This window comes from Odocoileus virginianus, chromosome 4 (genome assembly GCF_023699985.2).
Source record: "Odocoileus virginianus isolate 20LAN1187 ecotype Illinois chromosome 4, Ovbor_1.2, whole genome shotgun sequence".
NCBI classification, from domain to species: Eukaryota; Metazoa; Chordata; class Mammalia; order Artiodactyla; family Cervidae; genus Odocoileus; species Odocoileus virginianus.
Genome location: NC_069677.1, coordinates 92004457 through 92013659, shown reverse-complemented (window position 1 = coordinate 92013659; position 9203 = coordinate 92004457). Strand labels below are relative to the sequence as shown.

Genomic DNA, 9203 nt, shown 5'->3' with positions numbered 1-9203 from the left:
TCTCCCTGAGAGATCACAGAAGGAAGTCTATTAACATTACATCTTTCTCCTTTCTTTTCCTCTTTGTTCATTTTAAAACAAGGCTGATACTGACTGAAGGCTAAAACTGCAGGAAACTGTCATGACTTATGTTGATATGGCATCAAAACTGAGCCTGCTTTCACTGAAATCACTGTACAAAATCGTTAGGGCAAATCCTTGACGAATTATCCATCTAAACAAAGCCTAGCTGTTTCATTTTCTAAACAATCCTGGAAAGGACTCATTAAAGATTGCCAACTTGGGCGTTTTATGTTTTTATTTTCAAACAAGCAATTGAGAGTTTGGTATATTTGGAGTTTGGTTACTAAACATTTTCATGTTCCTGTAAGAGACAGTGATGAGTTTTCAAACAGAAATGATGTTGGAAATGCTTTGACACTAAACTTTGAGACTGTGAAATGGTCTACATTTTAAAATTATCTCTTTTGGAAAAAGAAAAAGAAGAAATTCGCTTGCTCTGGCTCCAGTTGTGCTTCAGACATGCAAATAAAACAATCTACTGAAAAAAAAGCTGAAGATGATGGTTGCAAGTGATTTTATGTGTAGGTGCAGCCATATTCTTCAATTAATTATAACGACAGTGTTAACTTTTATTGTTCATTCTCATATAAAAATTGCAAAAAAAAAGCTACAATGCTGAAAAAAAGAGTAGTTGAGGGAGATCAAAGCAGATCAAAAACAATCGAAACCTCTGTTGTCTGAGCAGTTATCAAAGGAAATCACACACTCTGAAGACATCTAATACTTATTTATTTCATTAAAACCCATACAATTGAAGTCAAAAGAGAAAAAGAAAAAACCAAGATAGCACAATAAAACATGATTTTTTTTTCCTGTAGCTTCACCCAGGATCTTTTCAAATATTTGAAGGCCTGCATATCTTATTTAGAAAATAATTACAAACCCTAAAACCTAAACCTTTGCTTTATATGCTACTTACCTGGACACGGACCTATTTCTTTCACTGCCAGGCTCTAGTGATAAAAGGCGGAGAAGGCAATGGCACCCACTCCAGTGCTCTTGCCTGGAAAATCCCATGGACGGAGGAGCCTGGTCGTCTGCAGTCCATGGGGTCGCTAAGAGTCGGACATGACTGAGCGACTTCACTTTCACTTTTCACTTTCATGCATTGGAGAAGGAAATGGCAGCCCACTCCAGTGTTCTTGCCTGGAGAATCCCAGGGACGGGGGAGCCTGGTGGGCTGCCGTCTATGTGGTCACACAGAGTCGGACACGACTGAAGTGACTTAGCAGCAGCAGCAGCAGTGATAAAAGGTCCATATTAACCATCTCAGTTTTATGTATTCCCAGCTCAACTTTTTGCATGATATCAGCTCAACGAAAACATTAAGTCTGTAGTTTCAAATGAGAATGAAGTCATGTGACAAAGGAGGTGCTAGACCATAGGAAATCTACAAAAGAAAGGGGCTGACACTTGATCACATGTTTCCGGGAACCCCTGCCTTCTGCAAGCTTGTAAAGGGGCCAGGGGTGGGAGGTGAAAGAGGAATTTTGAGGGGAGTAACTTGGAAGAGAACTCAAGAGTCTAGCTCACAAAGGGGAAAGAGAGAGACCCCACCACTACCTACTACCCCGAACCTAAGGAGAGGGGCTTCCGTGAGACCAATTAGACTGTTTAGGCTGTTTCTTGATGTGTGTTCTTTGCAGCTGGGAAACTCAGAGGTCCTTGGCTGGATTCCTACAGGGGAAAGCTGAATGATCTGCAAATGGCCAACAAGGGATCCATTGCTGATCTGGGAGATAAACTGCACTTCGGGCTCAGCTCAGTTCAATCGCTCAGTTGTGTCGACTCTTTGCGACCCCATGGACCGCAGCACGCCAGGCCCCCCCCGTCCATCATCAACTCCCAGAGTTGACTCAAACTCATGTCCATTGAGTCGGTGATGCCATCCAACCATCTCATCCTCTGTCGTCCCCTTCTCCTCCTGCCTTCAATTTTTCACAGCATCAGGGTTTTTTCCAATGAGTCAGTTCTTTGCATCAGGTGGCCAAAGTATTGGAGTTTCAGCTTCAGCATCAGTCCTTCCAATGAATATTCAGGACTGATTTCCATTAGGATGGACTGGTTGGATCTCCTTGCAGTCCAAGGGACTCTCAAGAGTCTTCTCCAACACCACAGTTCAAAAGCATCAATTCTTCAGCGCTCAGCTTTATAGTCCAACTCTCACATCCATACATGACTACTGGAAAAACCATAGCCTCAACTAGACAGATCTTTGTTGGCAAAGTAATATCTCTGCTTTTTAATATTCTGTCTAGGTTGGTCATAGTTTTTCTTCCAAGGAGCAAGCGTCTTTTAATTCCATGGCGGCAGGCACCATCCATGGTGATTCTGAACCACGGGTTAAAGGTGCACAAACCCCAGAGCAGGTGATCAGACTGGAGTCATTCTAGCTTCTTCCCAAGACGACCAGGCAGAGGATGAGGAGCAGATGGACGGACCGGGGGTGGAGGGGGGTGAGGGGTGGGACGCTGCCAAAGGAGACCTACCATGTCAGCAGGGGTGCAGTCAGAAAGGCCCAGCAAACAGAACTCGAAAGACCTTGCCAAGTGTCTGACATCGCAGGGGGTCAGTGGTGAATGCCTCTCAGGCCCAGAGAGGGTCCTGTCATCTCGAAATGGTACCAGAAAAGTGCAATTCTTACTTCTCCTTCTGTCTCTCTGCCCCAATACTGGAGGTTCAACAACTACATAGCCATCTGGAAGAAGAGGGGGAAAGAAAGAGTTAACTCTCAACTCAGTAGGATTCATATCAGGACTGGATGCTGTACTTACTGAGATGAGATTGTGGCTACGGCTGGCCAGAGGACTCCTGGTTCTATGAGAGGGACCGAAGAGTCAAGGAGCCTCTCCAGGTTTCCACCCAGGAGCAAGGAAAGGCTACCACTCACCCAAGAAGGCTTAGAGGGCTCGAGCAAAACAAACATAGCTGGTTTACTGTAATTTCTCCATGTGAGCCCCAAATGTTCTTCTGCTCTTAGAAACCACTTCTCCAAAGTGGTCAATAACCTTTATTTTTTATTTTATTTTTTCATTTATTTTTATTAGTTGGAGGTTAATTACTTTACATTATTGTAGAGGTTTTTTGTCATACATTGACATGAATCAGCCATGGAGTTACATGTATTCCCCATCCCGATCGCCCCTCCCAACTCCCTCTCCACCCGATCCCTCTGGGTCTTCCCAGTGCACCAGCCCTGAGCACTTGTCTCATGCACCCAACCTGGGCTGGTGATCTGTTTCACCATAGATAATATACATGTTTCGATGCTGTTCTCTTGAAACATCCCACCCTCGCCTTCTCCCACAGAGTCCAAAATAATCTTTAAAAGGCAATATAATACCATCAGAAAATAAATGGACCTGTAATTCTGAGATCTGAAGTCAAACTCTGAATTCACAGTCAAATAGCTGAGTGGCTTTGGTGACATTATTTAACCTCTCTAAACCTCATTTTCTTCATCTATAAATGTAAGAGGTTAGAATTGCTAATCTCTAAAATTCTTTCCTGCTTTTTAAATTGAATTATAGTTGATTTACAATGTCATGTTGGTTTTGGCTATATAGCAAAGTGATTCAGATCTATCTTTATCTATCTATATACCTTCTCAGATTCTTTTCCCCTATAGGTTATTACAAAATATTGAGGAGGAATAAATGAGGAGGTGGTAATTAGCATATACACACACTGTATATAAAATAGATAAGCAGCAAGGACCTACTGTATAGCAAGGGGAACTATACTCGTTCCTGGTTTTTAAAATGTTTATTTACTTGTCTGCATGAGGTCTTCAATGCGGCATGTGGAATCTTTAGTTGCATATGGGATCTAGTTCCCTAACCAGGGATCACACTCAGGCCCCTGCAAGGGGAGCCCAGAGTCTTAGCCACTGGACCATCAGGAAAGTTTCTCTTTCCTGTTTTTGACACTGTTTGTCATGGTTGGGAGTCTCCAAAAACAGACTCCCACACCAGGATTCTAGTGCAAACTGAGGGGGTAATCTCAAGAAACTTAGCAGAGAAGCCGGAAAGTGAGAAGGAAAGGAAGCCGTAAAAAGTGTGTTCAGCTTCTCCAGTGACTTGGGGGCAAAGAATCCACCTGCCCACGCAGGAGACACGGGTTTGATTCCTGGGGCAGGAAGATCCCCTGGAGAAGGAAATGGCAACCTGCTCCAGCATTGTTGTCTGGGCAATCCCATGGACAGAGGGGAACCTGGCGGGCTACAGTCCATGGGGTTGGAAAGAGTCGGACGTGGCTTAGTGACGAAACAAAAACAAAAAGCGGGTCATCAAGCTAGTTACCACTGTGGGCACCAGGGGGTCAATCCCCCTGAGACAATGTGGAGGGTAGACCAACACTGGCCAGGAGATGCAGGAAGCATGCCAAACTGGCAGTTTCAAGCTTTCTAGTAACAACATTTAAAAAGTTAAAAAACATAAAACTAATTTTAATCATTTATTCTACCTGTTAAATCCAAAACATTACATTTCAACATGTAAACACTATTGAGATATTAATTTTTTTTTACTATGTCTTTGAAATCAATTTTATACTGGATTTGGACACTAAAGTTTCATCCTGATGTGTACTTAGAGTCTGTAAAATTTACAGTTGAAAAGTAGGTTTATGTAGCCAGGTTTTTCCAAATATAAAGGTCTTCCAGTAACTGAAGAGTATCATTTTTTGACTTCAAAAGAATGAAAATGAAATAAAATTGAAAATTCATGTCCTCCGTCATAATGGCAACATTCTGAATGTTCAGGAGCCCACCTGTCTCTGGTGGCTGCACAGCATGCCTCAGAGTTATTCCACCTGATGGACAAGGAGTGTGGGGCTCTTATCTGCTTCATGGGTCTTGGTTGGCTAATGGTTTCTGGGGCCACTGACAACTGGGCACACAAGCGAGTTAGCCAACAGAAGACGCTTCTCACAGAGAGGTCCAGGTGCTCACAGTAAGAAGCCTTCCGCACGTAGAGATGAATGCCACGGGAACGTAGGCGGAGAGCGGACGGCATCTTCTGATGTCGTAGGGCCTCCAACTTGCCATGTGTTGCCATGTTTATCAAGTCTGTGATCTCTTGGAAGGAGGTGATAAATCTTTTCTTTTCAATTATCTCCCACAGTCAATCCTTTCATCGTCGCCACTGGTGGTGGACTGTGTGTCTGAGGACTCGCCTTCACCAGCATGCTGTGAAACACTCACAGCAACTTCCTTACAGCTTATTTGCAATTACTCAGGCATGAAGGTGGGTGCTGCCATATTTGGGGGCCTATGGGATTTCTTATGTTGCCATACCCAGCTTAGTTTCTAAAACCAAATCTGATTTTCAGTTCAGTTCAGTTCAGTCACTCAGTCATGTTCGACTCTTTGCAAACCCATGGACTACGGCATGCCAGGCCTTCCTGTCCATCACCATCTCCTGGAGTCCACCCAAACCCATGTCCATCGAGCTGATGACGCCATCCAACCATCTCATCCTTTGTTGGCCCCTTCTCCTCCTGCCTTCAATCTTTCACAGCATCAGGGTCTTTTCCAACAAGTCAGCTCTTCACATCAGGTGGCCAAAGTATTGGAGTTTCAGCTTCAACATCAGTCCTTCCAATGAATATTCAGGACTGATTTCCTTTAGGATTGACTGGCTGGATCGCCTTGCAGTCCAAGGGACTCTCAAGAGTCTTCTCCAACACCACAGTTCAAAAGCATCCATTTTTCAGTGCTCAGCTTTCTTTATAGTCCAACTCTCACATCCATACACGACTACTGGAAAAGCCATAGTCTTGACTAGACGGATCTTTGTTGGCAAGGTAATGGCTCTGCTTTTTAATATGCTGTCAAGGTTGGTCAGTAATTTGGCCACCTCATTAGAAGAGTTGACTCATTGAAAAAGACTCTGATGCTGGGATGGATTGGGGGCAGGAGGAGAAGGGGACAACAGAAGATGAGGTGGTTGGATGGCATCACCAACTCAATGGACATGGGTTTGAGTAAACTCTGGGAGTTGGTGATGGACAGGGAGGCCTGGCGTGCTGCAATTCATGGGGTCGCAAAGAGACACGACTGAGCAACTGAACTGAACTGGGGATGGTCATAACTTTTCTTCCAAGGAGAAAGCATCTTTTAATTTCATGGCTGCAGTCACCATCTGCAGTGATTCTGGAGCCCCAAAAATAAAGTCTGTCACTGATTCCACTGTTTCCCCATCTATTTGCCACGAAGTGATGGGACCAGATGCCAAGATCTTAGTTTTCTAAAATTTGATTTTAGGTAGAAAGAATTTAACATCTAACTTAATACTCCAGGACTTGGTATTTAAATCTCTCTCTATTCTTAGTTTAGAGCTTAACCATGAGACCCTTGTAGCCATGAGACCCATTCAAACTTGTACCATTGTTTGACTGCTTGATTCTCTGGTCTGGTCTCTTTTTCCAAGGCCCAGCTTGGCTAATGGCTCTATTTCCTAACTTCAAGCAGAATACAGTCCACCTACTCAATTCCCCTGGTTGCGTCCTACGTGCTCGCCCAAAGTGTCTCTGGAGGCCTTGTGGTTCTGTCCTCTCCCCCCGTTATTCTGCAGTGCTTTCTGGGCTGTGCAGCGCCAAGCCCTGTTGTCCCCATGTTCTGCTTGCCAGACCGCATCTCCTCCCAGCCCCTCCTTCCTGGTCTGTGCCGTCCAACCGGAAGCGCCGCCATGTGCATCTCCTCCCAGCACCTCCTTCCCTGTCTGCACCGTCTAACCGGAAGCGCCGCCATTTGCATCTCCTCCCAGCCCCTCCTTCCGGGCCTGGGCCGTCTAACCGGAAGCACGTGTTTCAGCTTCCTGCCTCCATCACCACGTCCCACACCACCGCACTCGATCAAGTCACAAGGATCACAGAGCAGGAAAGCATCTGCCTTCAAACATCAGTGACCATGTGTAAACTATTATTACTTCTCTTTCTTTCTTACCTGTTCTGCGTTATGGAGTCTGACTCATTTCTTGAGAGCCTATATTCGAGATGCCAAAATTTGTAAAGGAAATCCATAGCTGTCCTACATGGAGTCAGATGCTAGGAGACAAAAGGAGACGACAATTCCCTGAGCTTCAAGTAGTTTCAAGCAAATTAGAGGGAAGACTCATAAGCAGGACCGAGTTAGAGAACAACGGAGATTGGCAAACTTCATCTATAAAGGGCCAGGAAGTAAAGTATTTCAGTCATTGTGGGATGTGGTTTTTTTTTTTTTTTTTTTTGCAACTCCTCAACTCTGTCATAGCATAAACGCAGCTACTGACCACAAATGGGCATGGCTGTGTTCTAATAAAACTGTTGTACATTGAAAGGGACACTAATTTTGAATTTCATGATTTTTCCACATCATGAGATACTATTGCTCTTTTTTGCTTTTTCCAAATATTAAAAATATGAAATAAAAATGAGAACACCATTCTTAGCTTGCAGACTATACAAGAACAGGCAGTGAGCAGGTGTGTTTAGCTGCCATAGTTTCCCAACTCAAGAATATAATTGAGAACTTAGTTGGGTGGCTCAGATCCAATGGTACACAAGTTTAAGGAAGAGAGGGAATCACTGAGATCCCTTTATCAGAAAGTCAAAATGCAAACTAAATCTAGAAGGTAGTAAAATAATTTGGATGATGAAAGGAGGGAAGAGTATATTCAGTCAGTGACAGCGTAATCCAGGAGAGATGAGTTGACTGTGGGATGTCAATGATTAAGGAGGTAATGCTATAAAGGTCCTTGCTGGGCTGTCCTGTGCTTAGTCACTCAGTCATGTCTGACTCTTTGAGACCCCATGGACAGTAGCCCACCAGGCTCCTCTGTCCATGGGATTCTCCAGGCAAGAATACCAGAGTGGGTTGCCATTTCCTCCTCCAGGGGATCTTCCCAACCCAGGGATCGAACCCAGATCTTCCACATTGCAGGTGGATTCTTTACCATCTGAGCCACTAGGGAAACCCAAGAATACTGGAGTGGGTAGCCTATCCTTTCTCCAGGGGATATTCATGACCCCAGAATCAAACCAGGGTCTCCTGCATTGCAGGTGAATTCTTTAGCAGTTGCGCTACCAGGGAAGCCCAAAAAGGTCCTTATGATTCACCAGATGTTGGGCATCATTGATTATGTACACATGGCCATTAAGCTGAGAAGACAAAATGAAGTGTTGCTTCTTCTCTCTATCCTCTCCTTGTAGAATGGCTTTTAGAAAAACACTGAAACTTGTTCTAGCTTCTGCACCTTGTAAACTCCTGCAATTATTTTCTTCTCCATACTGCTTCGATCTTTATTCTGGATACTTTCCTCAGATCTGTTTTCTGTTATCTAGTGCTTATTTTCAATAGTGTCTAATCTGCTCTGGAACACTTCCACTGAGATTATAATATATTGATATTTGGCCTCTAGGTTATTTTAAGAATTTCATTTTCTTAAAATGTCATTTCCTAGTTTTATAATGACCTTGTTTTGAGTGCAGTATTATAACTCAGTTTTCTCTTTAAGCTAACTAAATATACTTACTTCATAGTACAGTTTGAGCTGTTTTATTCTCTCTAGGTTTTAGGGTGTAGATTTTATTGTTTGTTCCTCATGATGTTTTGTTTGTTTGGGCAGGGTATAATTTCTGATAGAAAGTGCCTATTCAGTGGGGTTGTTGCCTGAGAGACCTTTATGGCAGTGTCCTTCCAAAGTGGTTTTGCTTTTATACTTGCAAAGCCCATAGAGGTTTTGCCCATTCCATAACAGTTTCTACATTAATTTCTTACCTTCTATACCATGTCAGTAATATAAATTTAAATCCCGCAACCACAAAGAGTACAGGCTTGAGTTTGATATCTTATGAAGTAATTATTTTCCCATTCATGGCCCAAGCATAAGACATGTTTTCCCGACACCTCTCTAAAGCTACTAGTTAGAGTTTTCTAGTCCCTCAAGCTCCTTACTGAGCATTAGCCTAAACTTTCATTTCCTGTCCCAGGCATTATGACTTCAGGTCCTGCTGTAAATCTGTGGGTCTCATATATCCACAGATCATTGCTTTCTGTTCCATCACTGTGGACTGCCCCTCCATTTGAGTTTACCTGTGTATTTCACACACTTCATTATATTTCGTCTAACATTTCTATCCTTGGAGGGGAGAGGGAGCCT

At 43.5% G+C, this 9203-nt stretch overlaps 1 long non-coding RNA gene across 1 annotated transcript in view; it reads right to left on the bottom strand.

Annotated features, from left to right (window-relative positions):
- Nucleotides 1–775: 775 nt before the first annotated feature.
- The window catches only part of LOC139034851 (uncharacterized), a 42892-nt gene continuing 34464 nt past the window's right edge, over nucleotides 776–9203 (bottom strand). Inside the window, exon 2 of the long non-coding RNA XR_011487448.1 lies at nucleotides 776–2761. This is a non-coding gene — a long non-coding RNA (uncharacterized lncRNA). The remainder of the gene's footprint in view (nucleotides 2762–9203) is intronic.